The sequence below is a fragment of the Sceloporus occidentalis genome, unplaced genomic scaffold (genome assembly GCF_023333645.1).
Source record: "Sceloporus occidentalis isolate IW3139 unplaced genomic scaffold, rSceOcc1.0.p SCAF_1, whole genome shotgun sequence".
Lineage (NCBI taxonomy): Eukaryota > Metazoa > Chordata > Lepidosauria > Squamata > Phrynosomatidae > Sceloporus > Sceloporus occidentalis.
The window spans coordinates 95,606,782-95,630,852 of record NW_028316981.1 but is presented as its reverse complement, the minus strand read 5'-3'; positions in this window follow the sequence as shown (position 1 = coordinate 95,630,852).

The window sequence follows — 24,071 nt, the reverse complement described above, 5'->3', positions numbered from 1 at the left end:
TCGACACAAACCTTAAGCATTATTCTACTAGCAACTCTGATACTACCTTAAACCATAGTTGTATAACAGTTCCTCTTCTAAGGAAGTGACAAAGCCATACCGCCCCCCCCCCCTCAAAAAAATCTATCATCCCAGTGCTGTTCACAGCTAGGGCTGCCATAAGTCAGGACCTCCAAACCGGGACAAATGTAGGACAACATTTTCAAATGTAGGACACATTTTTTTTAGCAGACCCAAGCCTCTCCCTCCCAGCTTCACTTTCCTTTCCTCCAACCCCTTCGGGGGAGAGGAAATCCCCAGAAAGGAGAAGCCTGAGTAGTGGAGGACAAGCCTAGACCAAGGACGCAGGCTCCTCTGAGGGGCTTGTGTGCTCGTCCTCCGAGGCCACAGAGGACAAGCCTAGACTGAGGATGCAGGCTCCTCAGAGGAGCTTGTGTGCTCGGCCCAGGCCTCCAAGGCCACTCTCCTCTTCCCAGACCTCCCCTTTCCTCCAAAGGGCTCTTTTTGGAGCCCTTTGAAGAGAAGGGAAAGGAGCAGGGATGGCGAGGACTCGACGGCTGCGGAGGACAGCCCCAGGCCTCTCCTTGGCAGCTTCATTTTCCTCAGGCCAAAGGGAGAAGCCTGACCCGAGCAGGGAAGGTAAGTAGGGAACTAGGGAGGGATGGAGGGAAGGAGGGAGGGAGGAGGCAAGGCGAGGGACTTTTGTCCCCAATCCAACGTCCCATGCTTCTTCACCGAGACTCTACTGTACACGGAAAGTGCACTTTGGGGGGAAAAAAACCTTTGAAAATGGGCACCCACCACCTCCTCCTCCTCCTGTTTCCCCCTCCCCCTCCTCACCATGCACTAAGAAAGGGTGCTTTCCCTTCCCCCTGGCTGGCCCAGAGTCTCACTCCTCCTCCTTCTCCTCCTCCAAGGGTCCACCTCCTCCTTGAGGCTGGCCAATGGCAGAGTGGGGCTGGAAACAGCTCCGCCCCAGCTGCTCTGCCATTGGCCAGCCAGCCTCAAGGGGACGAGTGCTCCCTTTAGGAGCGATGGATGCCGGCCGGGCCCAAACTCAGGATTTAGAGTGAACCGGACCATGACCATGCCAAACCGCAAAAACCGTTACAAGCACGGGCGCAGCCGGGTTATGGCATCCCTATTCACAGCAGCAATATTATATTGCTAATAGATCCTCTCAAAAATTGTAACGGAGCCTGGTAGTTTTACAGACTCACTATGTTTCTGACCTGATTCCATTTATTCTAATTTCACATGTCCTTCATGGGAAGGCTAGTATACCAAGGTTTTTGCTTTCATTATTTAATATGTGCTTATGAGTTTCCTTTGTCTAAACATTGCTACACGGCAGGGGGTTGGACTGGATGTCCCTTGTGGTTTATGACTGTGCTTTTATGAAAAATTCCCTAAAGGCACCAGATTCCATCTGATCTTGGAAGCTAAACAGGGTCAGCCCTGATTTGTACTTGGATGGGAGACCACCAATGAATGCAAGTACTGTAGGACTGGCAAAACCACTTCTGAATTTTCTGAATATTCCTTGCCTAAGAAAACTATTAAATTAATGGTCTCACCATAAGTTGACAGATTGATTCTGTAAGCTGGAACCATACATTGCTTCTTGAAGCTACATTGGTTTTGTGTGACTGTGTGCATCTTTGCACATTACTAAATAAAACTCCCTTTATTCAATGAATCTGGAGTTTTTCTGCAGATAGTACTGGTATACATAGGTGGAAAGATCCACTTAGGGGGCTGTATGAATAGCCCGATAAGGGTCTGCTCTGTGCCGCCCCTGGAAGCACTGGGTTGGGGACATGGCAACTGCACGCCACGCCACCAACCCAGTGTAAAAAGGAGCCATGGAATGCAGCTCCTATTTGCGTCACAGAAAGGGCACCATAAGTGCTCCAGTGCAGCGTTATGATGCCCCTTGTGCACAGTGCTGTTTGGGCACTGTGCATGAGGGACTTCATCATGGTATGTGCCATCTGGACAGGTGCACACCAAGATGGCACCAAGGCTGCGCAAGTAGGGCCCTAGTTCACCTGCAGGCCAGCACAAAGTATCGGCCTGTACAGGCTTTTAAGTTTCCCACATCTTGCAGGCCTTCTTTTGAGCTAATAATTCCCCCCAAATACAAAGGAGATGTTGTCACTTTAGGGTAACAGGGCCCATTCACACTACGCAATATAGTATTACGATTCTACTTTAGTCAACCTTCTTGACTTCCATGGAATTCTGGGATTAGCAGTTGAGGAGCCTTTAGTATTCTCACCCAGAGTGCCAAAGGACATCACCAAACTACAAACCCCAGGATTCCATAGGAATCCATAGCTGGATTTAACTGACACAGTTGTGCAAGTTAAAGTGGAATCACAGTGTTATAGCAGTGTAGTGTGAATGAGCCTGCTGAATGAATAAGGTCAAAACCAAAGAAATGGTATACTTTTACCAGAAAATTTAGGTGGCATTTTGTTTCTGTCCCAAAATTACAATAATTACTCCAGATACAAAGAGCCTGAACTCCATAGTTGTAGGAAAATCCTATGAATCAGTGTTCATTCATACTACCCATTTTAAGTCTTCAGGGGGAAAAACTGAGAGAAAGCTCCCATTTGCTGAAAACATTGATCAACAGGAGCAGGGTGGGAGAGGAATTTGCTCATATGAAAACAGCTTATAGTATTGTTCCTATGAGGGAGAATTCAAGGGATTTATTGAGACCCATTCCCTGCCAAGTTCAGCACTACTGCAGGCTCCATGCCTGTGAAATACTTTGTTCTTGGCACAGCCCCTCTTGATTATAGGCCATCAGAAAAATGAGCAGGGATCTTTATGCTCTTCTTAGACCCTTTATGTTCTTCCGTTGTTGCTAAAGGAGACTTCAGTTTGCAGTTGACCTTTAATGCAGCTCCAAATTTCTTTTCCTTTGTGTCATTTTTCATAAGAAGAAAAGAAATCCAGTTTATCCAAAGACATCTAGTCCTATTTGTGCAATACAAACACAGTGAAAAGTAGAGCTTGGGAAGCACTGTTTATAAATAAGGAGTTACTTGTAATTAATCCCTTTTCACAATAACTAAGACATAATGAAATTACATTACAGTTGTATCATGACAAATAATAATATTGTTTCTTTCATGGCGTAACTATAGCTGTTTAAGTTACTGTACAGTTGGTGTGTGGCCTTATTAGTCTGAGTGCTTTATAACTGTGCTAATCAAAGCACCTGGACCAATGCTGGTCTCTGAGCCATTGGCTGCCAGTCCCTGGCAAGTTCTGAAGTGCTGTAATGTGCTCTCCCTGGGAGGGCTGTCTTTGAAAGTGCTCAGAAACTACAACTGGGCCAAATAGCTACAGTTGGAGCAAGACAACTCAAAGTGGTGGTAATGATCTATAAAACCTCTATATGGCTGGGTCCAGGATATTTGAAGATTCAGTTAGGACGTTATCTCCCTTTGTGAGCTGCGCCCCTTTCTAGATCTGGAGGACCTGAAGATAGTGGTGCACGCGCTGGCAACCACAAGGTTGGATTTCTGCAATGTGCTTTACATTGGGCTACCTCTGTGCCAAGTTTGGAAACTTCAGTTGGTTCAAAATAGGGCAGCCAGGTTGGTTACAGGAACATCCAAGAGTGACTATATTATGCACATACTCAAGTCACTCCATTGGCAGCCAGTTAGTTTCTGGGTAAAGAACAAAGTGTTGTTTTTGACCTTTAAAGCCCTACATTGTTTGTGTCCAGGTTATCTACAGGATCACCTTCTCCCATACAATCCCATACCCTGAACACAGGTCTTCTGGGGGGCAGTTGCTACAGCTTGCAAGAATCTGACTGGCAGCTGTTACCCAAAGGAACTTCTCCTCGGCTGCCCCAAGACTGTAGAATGACCAGACAGAAGAGATCCAACAGCTAAACCATCTGTTGGGATATAAAACACATTTGAAGACCTATCTCTTCCAGCAGGCCTATTCCAGCAGTTTTTAAACATGAATTTTAAACATTGAGGCCCTCCCTCCATTCCAGCTGCTACCACTCTGGCCTCAAGGGAAAGAAGAAGAAGCAAACATAGCTCCACCATGCCTAGCCTAGAGGAAGTAGAAAGGCCCTCCCTCCATTCCAACTGCCATTGCCCTGGCCTTGGAGGGAGACAAGAAAAGAGACAGTTTCTGCTGGACTTAAACCCCTCTCCCACTGCCATCCCCTTTCCATGTCTCATGTCTTTAAATTGTAAACCCCTCTCCCACAGCTCCCCACTTTTTTCATGTAAAACACCATGTGTAATGATGGCACTCTAAATAAATAAATAAGAAAGAAAGAAAGAAAGAAAGAAAGAAAGAAAGAAAGAAAGAAAGAAAATTCCTAGACTGCTACTATACTGCTGGTAAAGTCTTGAAGATGGAATTTCCAAACATAACTTTTCCAAGCTCCATACTACCTTGCCCTGTTTGAAACATCACATTCAATACATTTACAGATATTGAGATGGAAACAACCACATTTTAAAATTTAAACTTTGAAATTAAAGTTTAAAAATAGAACCTTCTAAATGGGCATTTGATTTTAGATGCACTTTAATGGTGAATATGTCCTGGAGGTAATGGTAACTTTAAATAAAAAATGCTTAATTTTGCATTCGTTTTAAGCACTGCACAAGCCCACTGATATTTTTGATACCTGTGTTGTGAGATGTGATTCCCACACCCTTCCGATTCCAGGACGCATAGATGGATCTTTGCCTAGCAGAATATTATTAGCAGAGTAAAAGACCAAACAGTGGATAAAGACCAGGGAATATATGTGATCCCCCTGGACCATGTGGGAATTGATGAGAAAAATCATCATTTTTAAGAACAGAGTTTCTTAGTAAAAAAACAACAACAACCAAACATCTGGAAACATCCCTCCTTAAAAACAGCATTAAATGAGCTTTTTGCCACAAATCACCTCCTCCCTTCAACTTTTCATTGCTCTTTTGCAAATATAAGGTGAAAGACACACAGTGCTGTTTCAAGAGAGATTCCACATAGCAATTCAATTGTCAAGTGTGCATTTTCTCAGCCATGTGAAAAAAGTAGCACATTGTTTTCCCAGTTGACAAAGCCATTTGGGAGTTGAGGTGACCAGGGACTGATGTTTGGGTGGTCATTTGAAGAAAACAGTGACACAAGTGCTACCAGATGCACTATTGACATATACGTGCATCTCATTAAGAGATTTTTCTACACGCTGCTGCTTAAACTTGCAACAGTGGATGCATTCATTTGTACAAAAAGACCACCCAGGGTAAAATAGTATGTGGAGAAAAAGAAGACTGTGACACTGGCTCAACTATCCCCCTCTCCTCCAGATCATTCAAACAGGCAAAATGAAAGGCAAAGGTGAAACCACCCACAGGCTATGACTGAAAAACACTTGTTTCCCTGTAGAAATATTATTACATGCTAGTTATAAATGAGCAATAAAGGGTTCATATTAATGACTAGTACATTCCATTATCTTCTAAGATGATCAGTCAAATAAAGCCAATGGGGCTGGGAGAGGACTGGGAAGATCTTGTAGCTCACCAGCTCACAGGAATGATAGAAGCTGGCAGTATTGAGCCAAATGCTTTAATTTGGTGACCACAGCTTTGTTTTCTTGCTTTATGATGATAACAGGATTAATTTCCTTGAAAGCAAAGAGGTGTTGAGTATGAAATTTCCTGGCTCTGTCACTGAAAAGCCAAGCGATGAAGATATAAATGCATAAACAAACATTGATGGATTGCACTTCCAGGCAGCCTGATAACCAAAGTTCTCCAATGGGTGTACAAATAGATTCAATGTATAGATAACACAGACAATAAAATGATTATTCAAGATAGCAGCAAACAATAATCATGATCAAACTAGCAGCAAAAGAAACTACGGTATATAAAATCCAAAACAAAAACAAACAAACAAAACCGCAAAGACAGCAGTTCTTAAAGTGCTTGGGAGAATTACTAAGTCATTATCCAGTTTCAAGGGCCCATAATGTAAACAGGCTCTCTTTCTGAGCCCTGATGGTGCAATGGTTAAATGCCTGTACTGCAGCCACTCAGTCACAAATCATAAGGTTGTGAGTTCAGTACCTGCCAGGGGCTCAGGCTCAACTCAGCCTTGCATCCTTTTGAGGTCGCTAAAATGAGTACCCAGCTTGTTGGGGCAATTAGCTTACACACTGTAAAATGTTTAGGGAGTGCTTAAGTGCACTGATAAACCATATAGAAATGTACTTGCTATTGCTATTTGGTAGCTCTACATTTTGCCTCATTTTGGAGGCGGGGGGGGGGGGGGCGGGGAGGCTGGACAAGCACCAAGATTTCTCACATGAAAATGGGGATGTGTATGAGAATGCAGTATGAATATAGTCAAGATGGCAAAAGTCATAAATGAGGAAGAATAGATAAGCCAGACATTGCAACTTGAGTCTACTGGGAAGGGCAGGATTCCACACTTTTCTCTCTATCCCCTTTCCTGCTGAGTATAAACAACTTGTGTACACTGAACTCAGTTCGCAGCAACTGCAATAACCTGAGGACACAAGAGGAAAGTGAGAGGAGGACAGACAAATTGGGATATTTTAAAAGCAGCTGAGAAAGTGGGATACCAGAGGACAGATGGCCAGTATGTGATGATCATCTGAAGATGTTCATAGGATGCTAAAGACTCAGTTTGATTTAGATATACAATTTGATAAAAATGTGTATGATCAAGCATTTTACAAATTGTCTAAAGAATAAACTAAATAAGATGATAAACATGATTTTAGTTTTGATGTGCATGCTTTTCACAATCCCTGCCACAGAGGTTGAGTAATCATTGAGATGGTAGAGCCCAGGCTGGGGAAACATAGCCTTTTCCATGACCGACGTGTTCCTGACCTAAATAAATAAATAAATAAATAAATAAATAAATAAATTTTGAAATAGCTTCGTGGTGAGAACGCCTCTAATAGTACTATTTAGATATATTTAACAGCACATCTACTTTGACTCTAAGGCCCAGTACAAATTAGAAGAAAGGGGTGGCCAGAGGCCACCCCTTTCTTCTCTGGATCATTACCGTGACAACCGCATGGCCGTGGCAATGATCCTCCTCAAAAAGGAGCTGCGAAATGCAGCTCCTTCCTGCAATGCTGTCAAGGTGCCATTAGCGCCCTGGGGCGTAGCGGTGATGTCACACATGCGCCGTGCCATTTGGACGTGGTGTGCACATGACATCATCAACATGCACGCCATGCGGATGGCGCTGCGTAAACATGGCACCTCCATTATGTGGTAGGGTTCTGGAGGGTGCAGATGCTGCATGCTCCAGAATCCTAGAATTGGCCCCAGGCCACTGCAAATGGGCGGTCTTTACTGGGCCTTAGAAATCATTATGAAATAAGGCTGAGGTCTTCTGTAAAATCTGATTTATTATGTGCTACATTTGGTGGGGAAAATAATAAATCCTACTTCAAGAAAAATAAAACTCTTTCTTTGCTAGACTGGGGACATGTGAGTGGGACTAGTGTGGAACTAGTTGTTGCTCACCTTCTGCTTGCAAATACTAATTACTCTCCTCATGACATACACTACTGTCTCTCACATGAGGTGCATTGTCATGGTCATTTGCTGGTGAGAAGCGCCCAGTTGCAATTCTGCAGCCAGGAGAAGAAAGATGGATGGCTCCTCCTGGATAACTAGCATGTTTCTCTCAGATCACCAGCCAGGTACTACTTGGGTACCTTCTCTGTCTCTCCCCTGGGTAATAAATAACTTGACCATGCACTCCAGGTGCTTGGAAGCTGACAGATATAGGAGCTTATCTGCTGAACTTTAAAACTGGATCAAGTATCCCAGGCTGCAGCTGGGATGCAGGATGGAAGTGGGGATTATTGCATGCTAAATGCTGCCTAATCACCACCTCCGATCAGCCCGGGTCCAAGCCTGGGTCTCAACAGCACTCTGCCAGCACGATTTGGAAGTCAGAAGCTTTCTGGCTTCTAAAAAGTGCTGGCAGAGTGCAGCTGGGACCTGGGCTGATGGCGGGTGGTGATTAGGCAGCAATTTAGCATGCAATAATCCCCACTTCCATCCTGAATCCCAGCTGCAGCCCAGGACACTTGATCCAGTTTTAAAGTTCATCTGATAAGCTTCATAGTTCTGACCATTATGCCTCTTTGCTAGATTCACATTATGCCAAAAAAAAGTAAAGTAAACACAATTTGGTGGAGGAAATGGTTGAAATCTTACATTGGTGTGGGGGAAACAGAAAGCTTGACCAAATGTACCTCTGCCTCTTGATATTATCCTACTTGTACAGGCATTGGAATGCCTGGGGGAGGCCTACATATTCCTTACCCTCTTATATCTCTGGCAAACTGTGTCCTTTGCTTGAGCGTATTTGAGAGAAAGGCTGTATCTTGAAAAAAAACAGGCCAGGTGTAGCCCCACTCCTTGCTCTGGTATAGAGGGGAATTAGGGCTGTTGCTGCGAAGAATCTTTTCCAGATTCACCCCCACCCATTACCTCTACTTATCCCACATTCCACACAGTCCTTTTAACCAGTGATGGATGTAGAATCATATGCAGGCAATGGACAGCACACTGTAAGCTGAACTTGAAACAGAGGAAGCAAATATGGAAAATTGACATCAGAGTTATTGGCTTAGCTGAACTTCTTCTCTTTATTATATTTGGATGGGGTAAAAATGTCAGTCACTGCATTTATATGAGGTGCTATATTCCCTTGGCAGCCATTGAGTGAACTGATGATGAACCGGTTGCTTTGCTGCAGATTTCCTTACACTAATGAGAACCGCTTAGCATTGTGTTGGACTTTCCTTTCTTTTTTAATGAAGTTTTCCAGAATGTGTGAGATATTTCCAATATGAACATCTCGGCAACATGGCTGTCCTAAACAATAGCTGGCTTGAATTTCTGTTCACGCCCACCTCCCTGGGGCTTGGAAGGATTGGCTTCCCCTTTGACCATTGCAGGAAATGGAATACAACTTGCTGTTGGAGCATGGCCTGGGTTGCAAGAGATCTTCTACCCAATACAAGTCTTGAGCCATCTTTCTCCCTTGCTGAGCTCTGCCATACATGGCTTTGGCTTTGGAGTAATATGGCTTGATTGTGATTTTATTTGAAGCCAGGCTGGGATTTCCCAGAGCAGGAACTAATTATCAATCTCGGAAAGAGGCATTGTTGCTTACAGTACAGTACCGCTACACTTGGACACGCTTGGTGGTATGCGCTGATAGAATTACTATAAATGTGTGGTCTGGGATTTCAACAAAAGATCTGCAATAATGCATATATTTGTTTCTGAGGCTGCTGCCACACTGGAGAAGTAATGCAGTTTGACACCACTTTAACTATCATGGCTCTATCCTATGGAACCCTGGGATTTATAGTTTGTTCTGGCACCAGAGGTCTCAGACAGAGAAGGCCAAATAGCTCACAAAACTACAAATCACAGATTTCTATAGCATTTAGCCATGGCAGTTAAAAGCAGTGTCAAACTCTATTAATTCTGCAGTGTAGATACAGGCTGAGATATTTTTACCTTGTAATGAGAAACCCAGTTTTAGAAGGTGAAACCCTACAGAGGCAGGAATGTGAGCTGGAAGGGATTAGAGCCAGGTGGAATTTGGACAACCCAGGGCTCATCCAGAAAGGGAAAAAAAGTCTCTGGAAGTGTCGAGACTTTCCAGTTCTTTTTATTTTTGATTATACCTGACTATTTGTGGTTTTAGAGATCCAGTGTGGTGTAGCAGTTTGAGCATTAGGCTATGACTCTTGAGAGGAGGGTTTGACTCCCAGCACAGCCATGCAAACCCACTGGGCAAGTCATACTCTATCAGCCTCAGAGGATGGCAATGGCAACCCCTCTCTGAAGAAACCTGCCAAGAAAATCCCATGATCGGTTTGTCTTAGGGGCACCATAAGTTGGAAACAACTTGAAAACACCCAGCAACCACAAATTCATGGTTTTGCATTCCAACTATTTCTTGAAATATCCTGGGTTTCTCTCCCTTCATTATCCCTTGTGCCTTTCCTCTTCTGTCTCTCATTGTTCAAATGCCACATATAGACACAGGGAACACTTCAGAAATGAACTTTCACCAATTTCTGCTGAGCCCTTTAAAAATTTTATTCAGAAGTTACAGTGGGCCCTTAATATCCACTGAGGTTTTGTTTCAGCCCTCCCATCCATGGATACCGAAATGGGTGGATCCTCAAGTTCATTATATACAATGGCATAGTAAAATGGTGTCACTTATATGAAATGGCAAAATCAAGATTTGCTTTTGGGATTTAAAAAAAACTTTCAAACCATAGATGGATGAATTTGTGGATGCAGAATCCTTGGATATGGAGGGCCAACTGTATAAGCAAGTGTTTTAACAATATGACACTACTTAATCATTGGGATCATTTTCTTTTATTGCTAGCATTCCTTTTTGCCTCACTTGATCTCTGTGGAATCTGGCTTCTGGAAACAATCACTGTGTTTCTTGGCAATGGTCATCTTAGCTGGTTTCAGTATAACACAAACAGACAGCCATGGAGAGGTACATTTCGTTTCAGGAAATACTGGGTTAATTTAAACTGAATGAAAATTGAGAATGAAAAGTAGGGAGTTCCCAGGGAATACTTCTGGATGGAGAAAACATCATATAGATCATACGAGTTCTTCAAAATAAAATGGGTTTGTGCAGAAACAAAACCTGGAACTTCAAGAGAATTTGTTTTGTCTTGAGAGGCTCATTTTCTCTTTAAATAAGCATTTAAAATGCTTTCCCTCCTTAAGTTTAATTTAAAAGGTGTTTTTTTTTCCAAACTGAGAATATCACTAAATCAAAAATCTCAAAACCAGTGAATAATATGCTGCATATCAGATCATTCTAAACCAGAGTTTGCAAATTACAAGAGCACTATGATACTATGCTTTAGGACTATAGCTCCCTCTAACCCCTCAGCCAGCATGGCTAGACTATAATTACATGAGTGAATATAATTACTTGAATAAATTTCTCCAAAAGAGGGGTTACTGCAAAAGGTCATCTTATACTTGACTGGATCTAAATAGGCAGATGAGAAGCAGCAGCAAATAACTGTATCTGTTGGTCACAAGTGAAAACAGGGGAATGCTAAGGAGTAGCCTGCAAGAAAAGAACAGGTAATAGAGAATCTCAAGACAGACACAGAACTTTCTATCTGAAAGACAGCTAAATAGGGCATCAATCAATTAGTTCCAACATTTAATATAGTTCAGCTACAGACTTTTCAGGACAAATATGGTTGGGGACAGGGGAAACAACAGTGAGTAATAAAATGGAATGAGGCCAAAGAATTAAGATAAAATTCTTTGAACTTTCTCTCTGCCCTCTTGTAATATTGCTGTAATTTAGCTTTAATTTGCAGCCTCTGTTTGACCCATTTTAGAAAAGAAAGCACATGACAGCTATCTGTTTAAACAAGCCTCTTCATGATAGCTCTAAATTCTTTACATGAGAGGCATAGCCATTACTGGATTGGTAGGGGCATTGCTGCTATTTTAAAACAAACAAACAGCTTCATTTATATACTGCTTCATGCTGAACTAGCAGTGTCTAACCAGTGATGGCGAACCTTTTTAGGTTGCCGTGCCAAGGGTGGAGCTTCTGCCCTCCGGGGGCAGGGGCCCATGCCAGAGACGGGGCTTCCACCCTCCGAGGGCGGGGCTTCCACCTTCCAGGGGTGGGGATTTCCCTCGTGCCCTTTCCCGGCCTCCAGCTGTCTCTGAGAGACAGCTGGAAGTCGGGGGAAATTGGGGGAGGGGTGACAGGCTGCTCCTCCTGCCCTTGGACTCCAGCTGTCTCTCAGCCAGGGTTGAGAGCGAAGGGCCTGTGGGGGGCAGGAGCAAAGGGTCCGCAGGCCCTGCTCCTGTCCTCGGGGCTTCTCCAGGCCGGAGGTGTCCTCGGAAGGACACCTCTGGTCAGGGGAAGCCCCGAGGGCAGGAGCAGGAGGCTGCCCGCCCTTTCTTCCTTGGCCCTTCACTCCTCGGCTTTCCTTCGCTCCGCGCGCATCCCAGCCACCCTCCTCTGTGGCCCTTCACTCCACGCGAAAGGGCTCCATGGAAGAAGGGAGGCCAAGGAGAAGGAGGCTGGGCACGCATCCCAGCCCCCTTCTCTGCGGCCCTTTTGTGCGGAGCGAAGGGAGGCCAAGGAGTGAAGAGCCGAGGAAGAAAGGGCTGGTGGCCTCCTGCTCCTGCCCTCGGGGCTTCACCCTCCTGCTCCTGCCCTCGGGGCTTCACCTGACCAGAGGTGTCCTTTGCGCGTGCCCATTCCGCCTTCTCCCTCACCCCGTGCCTGGCGAAATGGCGTCACGTGCCACCCATGGCACGCGTGCCATAGGTTCACCATCACAGGCTAAGCAGTTTACAATTGTAAGCTAATTGCCTTCATCAAACTGGGAACTCATTTTAGCGACCTTGGAAGGGCGCAAGCCTGAGTCAAGCTTGAACCCTGGCTAGTATTGAACTTGCAAACTTATGATTTTGAGTGAGTACCTGCAGTATAGGCATTTGACCACTGCACCACCGGGGCTCATTATCTGTCCGGGATTGCTGCCAGCAATCTCTGACTTATGCTGATAACCAAGCCTGCAACCAACACGTGTAGGCAAAACAAACCTTGTGGAGAAGCAGTCAAGGAGCAAGCTGAGAAAACAAGCCGGTGTCGGGGTTGCAGAAAGTCAAGCGTGCCGAAAGACGAGCCGAAGTCAGGAAGCCAGAAAGCAGCGTGGTCAAAACAGTCCGAGGTCACAATAGCCAAGAGATAACAAAGGTCTGGTCCGAGGTCAAGGTAGCAAGATAACAAGATGTCAGGAGCTAGAGCGACAGCAATCACACCAAGGGCTCATGCAATAAACTCTAGCAATAAACTCAAGCCTCTCTCCCACTTAAATCAGGGAAGCTCTCCCTCGAGCCACCTGAGGCTGGTTTGCCAATTGTCTTTCTGCAATCCTCCTGGATCTGCGCCTGCAAGCACTCTCGGCCCTTCTCTCTTGATAAGAAGGCACTTGCAGGCACGCCTCATCTCCTGAATCACCACTAGGCTGTGGCACCATAGAAGGCCTTTCCTCAGCACTAGGACCTGGTTGGACCTCCTGCTCTGGGGCTGGGGAAACACAGCTGGGACCTGGCAGAGCAGAACTAACACCTGGCGTAGCCTCAATCAGCCCTTGCTCTGGAGGAGGCTCATCCTCCTCCTCATCCTCCGAGAGCTCATCTTGGCTGGCCATGACATCATCCCTTCTTCAAGTCACTTCCAACCTATGACGAGCCTAAGGCAAATCATAGGGTTTCTTGGCAAAATTTCTACAGAAGAGTTTGGAACATTGCTGTTTTGGACTACAATTCTCAGAATTACCCCAGCCACTTATGCAGTCAAAAAATGTAACTTTTCATAATTATATAAGGATTTAAGGGAAATTGTGCAGTGGTGGGCAGTTGGCTGTGCGGACGCCCCTAACCCTAGTATGTGCCAAGCACGTACAAAATGGCAGCACCCATTCTACATGGGCGCCGCCATTTTGACGTAGTGGACGCTTAGCATCCGCACATCGTGGCATGGAAATGACACCGCAAGTGCACCATTTGCGCCTTGCGGCATCATTTCTGCACCACAAAAAGAACCCGCCTTTGCGGGGTCTTTATGCTGCGTGAGGGAATCGCGTGGTTTGTTGGCTGTGGTTCCCTGATGCAGCAAACACTGGCGCCGGCAGACTGCCTTTTTGGGCAGTCTGTAAAGCGCCTTTTGTTTAAAAGAGCTTTTTTTATCCTGGCAGTGGTGGAGTGGGAAGAGGAGGTAGGTTCCTTGATAAGGATAGATCAGACTTCTAGCTTGGGACTTAACTATTCACTGACAGATAAAAGCTAGCAACTAGTCTGATTTATCCTGATGCTGGTTTTCTTCTGCCAATGATTAGTTAGTGTGAAGCTAGACGATTAGTCTGAAGCTAGAAGAAAACAGCAAGAAAGAGAAATAAATTAAAATAAATATAAATAAATCCTTTTTAAATTGTAAGACCCTTTTCCTCTTCTATTTTCAGACATTGTGTGTGTGTGTGTGTGTGTGTGTGTGTGTGTGAGAGAGAGAGAGAGAGAGAGAGAGAGAGGAGACCCCAGAGTAGGGCTACAAGCCCCAGCTGAGGGAGGAGCATTTGCCATTGCATTTTTTTCTATAGAGAAAATAAGTTTAAAAGTTTCTCAATTACTTTGCTAGTTGAAAGGAAATCAAATTGAAATTTCCAACCCTTCTCCTTCTCCCTGATCACTGGTAAGCAAATGTCACCTAAGCAACCTAAAGCACCCAAAGCACACACCCCAAACACGCAAAATCAGCATTAAAGCACAATTGAACTATTGCTCAGGAAATGGTAGCAGAATAGTAGTGGGAAAGGAGGTCACTAAAAGTTTTTTGCATTAATGAAAAGAAATGCTTTCCAAATAGCTTCTCAATGGGAAAACAACAGAAGAAGAATGAGGTCATGTGATAAGCCTCAGCCAAAGACAAGATTATCTTGGTGTTATTGCAATTTATCTGCCTTGTGGCCTTAGAACCAAGCTGAGGGGAGGGGGATAACCAAAGTTGCATTAAATGCACTCATATAGCAGCTTTTTACAGGCATGGAGGAATTTAAATGAACTATATAGATTTCCTTGCCATTGTAAACTCACTTGGGTTTCACCTCCAAGATCTATTAGCTCTGTTGAAGTTGAAGTTGAAGCATCTGGGGTATCCTTTTGATCTGACTCCTACAATCCACTTCTCCTAAAATTGTGACAGAAAACAACTATCTAGAGACTCATTTTCCAAAACCAAGAACACTATTTTATTTTCTTCTGCAGGAAGTCACTGATTTATGATATTTTTACTGAAAGATATATTGTACAGAACACTCTTAGCTCCCTGAAAAAATATTATGAGTTTCCAGTTGCATCCAGACATTTTTCCAAAACAAAATACACATGAATATATTGCTAGGAAGAAAGAGCTATTTTAGGGGCCATTTTTAAAGAGCAAATTCTTGGTTGGGTTTTCCCCTTTCATAGATATCCATTGAAGCAATACAGAATAGCGTAATACAAAATTGTAATTGTTTAGCAATAGAATTGTACCAACCCATTTGGAGATTTCCTTCTTGGGAATATGACAAAATCATACTTTTTTTTAAAAAAAAAGCCTCAAATTGTTTCCCAAGAGGGCTGCAAGGTGAATAAAGACTGAAGTCACTCTAGTAATTGGATCCCATATTGGGAGAACGGTGTGTAAATGAATAAACAAATGGATGGCTGGTCTAGTTCCTTTCTTTCTTATTCTGGCCCAGCAGCATAACATTTTTCAGGAACCACTTACCAATGAGGTAGCTAAAAGGCTGTTTTGTGGAATGCATGCCTGAGGTTAGGTCTCCTTGCTACAAACTTTGAAAAGTTACTTTTCCAGCTATAGCTCCCAGAATCCCCTCAGCCAGTATGTGCACTGCTGGCTAGTGCAATTCAAAAAGATGTAGCACTAAAGGGTAACAATCCCAAGCTCTGCTTTTCCTTGAAGGATGAAACCCTATAGCCAGTCTGTCCAGGGAGCCTATCCCTCCAAAGATCTTGGTAGCAGTTTTTCCTGTCACAAACTTTGTTTCAATTACAAGTAATTTTTTTACTAAAACCCTTTACACTATTTTTATGGCTTACTGTCTTCCAAAGGTTAGGCCTTTCAGTTACTCCCTGATTCACTACAGATCCAAGCACACTGCCCTCCCACTACCCTTTCAGCAGTGCCCCTGGAAGCATATGTGAACTTCAGGCAGGGGATTAATTGATCAACAACCTAGAAAAGCACATTTTGAGGTTTCTTTCTCTCTAACATGCCATTATTTCACAAGCCTCTTCGGGGTCATTAGCTGAAGTGAAACAAGCCATCTCAGGCTGCAGTGGCTAGCCTATTTCTAGCCATTTCCCACAAAAACAACCCTGTTGCATTCAAGTATATGGAATTGAAGAGAGGGGGTGTGATCCTGTACTACCCATGAGCCCCTTACATCTGAATGTAATATAAAAGATTACATTCTTTTGTGAAGCCAACATCTGGTTCCATAGTTTAAGCAAAGGAAAACATGGCCAGAATCGTTTGTTCGATTTACGAGTGAATAACCTAGAATTGGGCAGGAACTGTGATGCTTTAAATTCTACAAAAAAGATTCTTACTATATATGGAGCAAAAATTGCCAGATGTCCAAGCAAGGTTTAGGAAAGGAAGGGGTACTAGGGATCATGTAGCAAATATACATTGGATAATTGAACCTAGTAAGGAGTATTTGATTGTATAGATCATGAGAAAATATGAATCACTCTTAAAGTAATGGATCTGGTGCAACATTTGATGGCCTTGATGTGCAGTCTATACTCAGGACAGAATACAGAGAAACAGAATGGTTTCCAGTTGGAAAGGGAATCAGGCAAAGCTGTATTCTGTTACCCTATCTCAGTGATGGCGAATCTATGGCACGCGTGCCAGAGGTGGCACTCAGAACCCTCTCTGTGGGCACATGTGCCATCAACCCAGCACAGAATTTGCCAGAGTTTGTTACTAGAAAACCAGAGGGACATGGCACTTTGCAATAAATAAGTGGGTTTTGGGTTGCAGTTTGGGCACTCGGCCTCGAAAAGGTTCACCATCACTGCCCTATCTATTTAATTTAGATGCCAAGAACATCATTTGAAAAGCAGAGATTGGGCTCAGAGGAAGGAAGGGTGAAAATTGGAGGAAGGAACATTAACCATCTACGATTTGCAGATGACACAAAGATATTATCAGAAAATATTAGAGATATGGAAAGACTGAAGACGTTCAAGGCAGAAAGTGCAAAGGCAGGTTTACAGCTGAACATCAAGAAGATGACAATATGACTACAGACAATTTATATAATTTTAAAACAGACAATGAACAGATTGAAATAGTTCAATATTTTCCATACTTGGGCTCAGTTATCAATCAGAGTGGAGACTGCAGTCAGGAAATCAGAAGAAGACTAGGGCGGGATACAAACCGCCGCTTTGCGGCGCTTCCCCGCCGCCACCGTTTGCTCCGCGCGGGAGCTGCAGCAGTCAAACCGCGCGGCTCCCGTGCGGAGCAAAAAAGAAGCTCCATTTCGGAGCTTCTTCTTGCGGCGCCTCTATGATGTCGCGAGGCGCCTGGCGCGGACTCGCGACGTCATAGGCGCCGCGACACGTCTGGACGCTATGCGTCCAGTACGTAAAGATGGCGGCGCCCATGTGGAAGGGGCGCCGCCATCTTGTACGTATTGTATATGTACTAGGGTTAGGGGGGTGCGGAAGCACCGCCCCTTCCTAACCCTAGTACGTATACAATACATACTATATGGCGGTATGTATCCCGCCTAGGACTTGGAAGGGTAGCTATGAAGGAATGAGACAAGATCCTGTGTTAACATATACACTTAAATACTAAAGTTACGATTGTCCATGCCATCATATTTCTATGTATGATTGTGAAAGCTGGACAGTAAAGTAAGCTGATAGGGAAAAAAATAAACTCATTTGAGATGTGGTGCTGGAGAAGAGTTCTGAGAATACCATGGACTGCTAAAATGACCAATGGATGGGTCCTAGAGCAGATCAGGCCTCAACTCTCCACAGAAGCAAAGATGACTGAGGTTGTTGTATATGTGCCATATCATGAGAAGATAGAAGTCACTAGAAAAGACTATAATGCTTGGTAAAGTGGAGGGCGAAAGGAGAAGTGGCAAACTGCATTCCAGATGGATATCAAAGAAACCATGACCATGAATGTGCAGGGGCTCAACAGGGTGGTTGAGGATAAGGTAACTTGGAGGTCTCTCATTCATAGAGTCGCCATGGGTGGAAGTTAACTCGAAGGCAGTTAACAACAACAACAAAAAGGGACCATGAAAGCCCCTCAATTCCCACTTCCCAGGTAACAGCCACTGCAATTGATGGGGGTCCATCCCCCTGTTGCTTGGGAAGTAGCTGATTGATATTCTGCTCACAGGAAGAGGTGTGAACTGCAGTCAGCAGCATCCTGAGAGACAGGGCAATGAACCTCTGTTGCTCACAAAGGCTGCTCCCTGGTAAGTGGGGATGAAGGCAGGTGGGGCAGGAGTCACATAACTATGGCAGTTATTCATTTGTAATTTCCCAACAGGATTATCATAGAATCATAGAGTTGGAAGAGACCACAAGGGCCATCCAGTCCAATCCCCTGCCATGCAGGAAATCCAAATCAAAGCATCCCCAACAGATGGCCATCCAGCCTCTGCTTAAACACCTCCAAGGAAGGAGACTCCACTATGCTCCGAGGGAATTTGTTCCACTGTTGAACAGCCCTTACTGTCAGGAAGTTCCTCCTAATCTTGAGGTGGAATCTCTTTTCCTGTAGCTTGCATCCATTGTTCCAGGTCCTGTTCTCTGGAGCAGCAGAAAACAAGCTTGCTCCCTCCTCAATATGACATCCCTTCAAATATTTAAACAGGGCTATAATATCACCTCTTAATCTTCTTTTCTCCAGGCTAAACATACCCAGCTCCCTAAGTCATTCCTCATAGGGCATGGTTTCCAGACCCTTCACCATTTTAGTTGCCTTCCTTCGGACACGCTCCAGTTTCTCAACATCCTTTTTTAAATTGTGGTGCCCAGAGCTGGTCACAATATTCCAGGTGGGGATTGCAGCCTACATTATTAGAGAATGTTCTCCTCCTCCTCTGTCTGGCATTTCACACAGTCCCAAAGAGCCTTGCAAACTGATCTGAATAAAAGGTGAACCCTCATCCATCTATTTCTGGCATTTGGCTGCAGCATCCAGTGATGGACTGGTGTGAACACTGTTGGTTCATCTTGGACCAAACAGCACAGACAGAACTCTCCTATCACTTCAGATGAAATGACACACATTGAGTCAAAGTGACATCCATGCATGTGTTAATTTGTCCTGAGACTGTGAAGACATTTTGTTTAATTTAGCGTTTCATGGGACATGAGGTGATATCCTTTAGTTTATACTCTATCTGGTCCACAACCAGTTAACAGTACTCTTATGAGACAATATTATATGACTATTATATGAGACAATATTAATCTCATATGCAGAGCTCAGCTGAATGTTCCACAAGAAATCATATTTCTTTCAGTGAAGGCCCTTGTGTAGTGCTGTTAGGGATTAGCCATTATTTAATATAAATGTTTCACTGTCCTTTTGTTTTGTCACAAGTTAAATGAACTTTTCTAGTATTGCATGAGTTTTTTTCCACTGACACCCTACAAAATCAAAGTTTGCCTTAGAATGTGTGTGTGTGTGTGTGTGTGTGTGTGTGTGTGTGTATCCTACCTTTCAAACAAATACCCATGATGGCTTATGAAGAATCAAAATGCATTAAGTAATTAAGAACCATTGGAACTTCCCTAAAGGTAAGAAAACTTAAAAGAGCAACATAAAGTAATCAGCATGAACTGAATCAAAACTGTTTAAAAGCACAAGAAATGTTGGGATGGGGTGGGGCTTGCCTGGTAATAAAATGATATTAAGATAGTTTACCTGGAGAAAGAGCATTTTGTAACTGGGGTGCCACCACTGAGACAGCACTGCAGATAGCAATAACAAGTACATTTCTATATTGCTTATCAGTGCACTTAAGCACTCCCTAAGGCCTAAGCAGTTTACAAGGTGTAAGCCAATTGTCCCCAACAAGGTGGGTACTCATTTTACTTACCTTGGAAGGATGTCAGGCTGAGTCAACTCTGAGCCCCTGGCTGGTACTGAGCTCACAACCTTGTGGTTTGTGAGCGAGTGGCTGCAATACAGGCATTTAACCACTGCACCACCAGGGCTCTGTAGATAAGAGGGGTTTCTGTGGAAGTGAACTTTTCCTATGGCAGAGTCAAGGTGCATCTACACTGTGGAAATAATGCAGTTTGACGCCACTTTAACTTTAGTTTTGTGAGTCACCAGCACTCTTTGGCAGAGAACGCAAAAGCCTAAAGACCTTGTAAAACTACAGATTCCAAATTTCATAGGATGGAGCTACAGCACTTAAGGTGGTGTCAAACTGCATTTTTTCTACAGAGGCACCCCTAGTGTTTTCCCGGGACTGATGTACACCAAACTTTCCATCCTTACCAGCTGGGAAAGTGTGATAACCCAGCCTAGCATCCTTGTATTAACAGCTGCCACATTCTGCTACTATTTTGCTACTTTGATCTGGTTTTCTGATCTTTCCATTGACATTTGAAAGGTTTGAACCTAGGAATCAATCTGAGGCTTGAAGCTAAAGGTAACTATAGAAGAGTGGTAATGGTTTAGAGCAGTCCTACTCAAAATGTGGGTCCCTGAGCTGTTGGCTGCCTGTTTGCTGAGTTTCCAAGAGTTTCCTAACTACAATTGTAGCCAGTGAACAAAATATGCTACATATTCCAGGCACTTTGTGGGGGGGGGGGGGGACACCTGCTGGTCCTCCACATCAGATAAATTGGGAAGAACTGTTTTTAGAGAACACCAGTGTTCACAGCGGAATTTAGCTGTGGCCTTGTATATATCTCATCTATATTTTTCTGATGCAGAGGTTAGGATGTGAACCAGTGGATTCAAATTACAAGAAAGAAGAGTCTAGCTAAACATTAGGAAGAAAATCCTGATAGTAAGAACTCTTCATCAGTGGAAGAAATCCTTGTGGGAGAATGTTGTAAAGTAAGGAATGTTTCAAAGAAAGTTGATAAGTGGAGACAAGAGGAGAAAGAAAGGAGAAATAATGAAGGGAAGAAGAAAGATGTAAGGAAGCTGAGTGGTATAGGAGAGATTAGAAGGAATTTAGAAAGGGAAATATAGAAAAGAAGGTACAAAGAGAAGATTGAGTTTGAAAAAAGTTGGAAAGTTGGAATGTATTAATTCACAAAAGCTAACGGATGTTTACCATTCATTTTGAAATTGACTTTACTTTTGTTATATTCATTTGCTATCACCTGTATAAATATTGATGCATATAGATGAATATATATATGTGCTCTTATATAGATGTATTTACACATATCCTTATATATCCTTATTCCTCCTTTGGTGATACCTGTTAAAACTTGCACTGAATGTACAATTGATATGTGATAGTTTGAATGTAAGATTTTTATATTTTAGTATGTATGTTTTTAACACTTAATAAACATTAAAAAAAACCTCTCTTGGGAGGTGTTGGGATCTCCTTCTTTGAAGCGTTTCAAATAGAGGATAGATGTACACCTTTCAGCAGTACCTAAGCTATGGATTCTTGCATGATGCAGAAGCTTTAGATGGCCCTCGGAGTCACTTCAAATTTTATGGTCTACTCTGCACAGCACAAATAAAGCAGTTTGACACCACCTTAACTGCCAAGACTCAATGCTGTGGGATCCTGGAATTTGTAGTTTGTTGTGGCACCAAAGTTCTCTGACATAGAAGACTAAATACCATACAAAGCTACAGATCCCAGGGTTACATAGCACTGAGCCATGGTAGTTAAAAGGGTGTCAAGCGGCGTTATTTCTACAATGCAGATTAAACCACAGATTGCCTTTTACCTTAAAGACAGACCTAGCAAAGCCAATCTTAGCTTTACAGTTTTAAGCATACCTATGTGTGCTGTGTGCCCATTTAAATCAACATGTGATTAACCACAAGGGAGGGAGAGAGAGACAAATTATTTAATTTTTTTAAAAAAATCTTAAGTTCTAATGATTTATGTTCTAGATGCCTTACAAACTTTTATTACTGTTGGAGAATGGAAAGTTTATTCACGTCCTCTGCTACCTACCTAAATGGAATCTGTTTGAATTATTGTTGGTGATAAATAAAGAATAACAGATCAGCTGAGTTACAGCCTGTTGATTTATTAATGAAGAATTCATGATGAGTAAAGAATAGGATATAAGAACACAAGAAATGTTTATGGCAGCTCCTGGCAAATCCCACCTCTGCATCATACCTCCTGCTGATGACGTCTTTGGCACATTATTGCATCTGCTTTAAAGAATCATTGAGAATTCAGTGCCAGAAAATTTATAGCCCATCAAAACTATGTAAAGCCATGTTAGAAACTCAACTTCCCCAACATTTAATAGGTCATTTTATGAATGCTTTTCTAGTCATGGCAGTGTCATGAACACTGACATGGCAACTGAACTTTAGCATGGCATAACTCCCAATTAATGCATTTTAATTAGAAACTGTGTTGTACTTGTACTTTGTTTAGTCTCATGGAAGCTATCGGGTTAATTGTAGGATTTTCTGCCACAGCTGCCAGAATACCTTTGATTGGCCTTGGGTACCATTCATCTTGGACTAGCTACCGGCTTTTTTTCTTTTGCCTCAGGCACCAAAGTGCCTTGGACTGGCTCTGTTGCACCAAGGGACAGATGTGGATGCTGGGAAGGCAACAGGCGGTTTAAAAGAAAGATGGGTCAGGACTGAAAGGGATATATGGGAACTGAGGGAACTCTCAGTGAAAGGATAGAAGACTCAAATAGCCACCCAAAATGGATGCAGCTATTTGAAACAATATTGCTGTTTCTGCAAAATAGCTGCTATCTGGCTGTAAAAGTGAAAAAGAGTACTATTTATTTTTTAACAAAAAGTTCACAAATGGCAAAAGCCTATTTGCTACTTTCTGTTTAGATCTGAAAAATTATAGCTATTGGATAGAAGTGGGCCAATATTCGTAATAAAGGGGAAGGGAAAAACAGTGACAGAGCATATGTTCACCACATGCAGACTGTTCATGGGAACATGTAGCCGAAAGGGAAAACCCTTCATTTGAAAGCCTGGAAAGTTTCTGCCAGAATAAAGTCAGAATATATACTAGCTGGTGAGGATATATACTCACTGTTCAAAAGTTATTATCAATGTAATGTTGGGCTTCTGATATGATATGGGAATACCTGCATGTATGAATACTTGCACAGAAGATCAGGGAATTGTCTACATTTCCTTTCCATCATAACGCCTTCCTCATGGTGACCTGTCTTCATGATGCAAGGCCAAATCCCCCATTCAAGTGCAGACTGTCTTCATGACATAAGGCCAGTTCTTCACTGAATCTGCCCTATTCTTCCTTTAGACCAAAACTTACCTTTTACTCCAGATTTTGCAAGAAAACCCACAGCACTCTATAGCTGGGTGGCTGTCTACATATGCTTCCCCTCTGCTGTACAAGTCAGTCCCCCTCAGGTCAGAATGAAGTGCCCAGCCATGTGATCAATACTGGGCATCTCACTGTAACCTCAGAGGAAGCATCTAGCACCAGCAGCAGGTTACACAGTGGGGATACATGTGTAGACAGCTGCCACTCGCACCACCAGCAGCAGTGCTGGGTGACACAGTAGGGACATATGTGCAGACAGCTGCCCAGTATTGCTATGGAGTGCAGGGGTAACAGGGAATCTGGGCAGCTCCAGGAGCAGCACCCTGTCTCTGATCAGCAACTAAATTCCTGGAACCAACTGAGACTACCAGCCAGTAAGTTCCATCAACTTAGTAGGCATTTTGTCCTTTTCTTTTAACTTCGGATAACCAGTTAGCATTTCATAGGATACTGAGTTTGGCACAGGGGCTATAGATACAGAATCAACTAGTGCTGGAGATGAAGAAGAGAAATTTGCCCGAGTGTATTTCATGTAATGTTTACCATTTTCACACCACATACTTGGGAGTGGTCCCTGTAAAGACAAGGAATCAATTCTATAGTCATACCAGTTCTGGAGAAGAGACCCAGATTATGAAATTCAGACCAAGTGACTTTTCATGCTGAGCTAATTTTTATGATAATGACAAAACCTTTGCAAATAAATAAGAATAACAGCCATGCAGAAGCAACCCGCCTCTTGATCCTGAGATGCTGATGTGAAAAAATCTGTCACTTTATGTAACTGAACCTCCCATTTTGCATTCATGTTCCTTGCCCTTAACATCTCTCTGTTCTCATGGCATTAGCTGCTGTTGCTCTCTTCCCATTA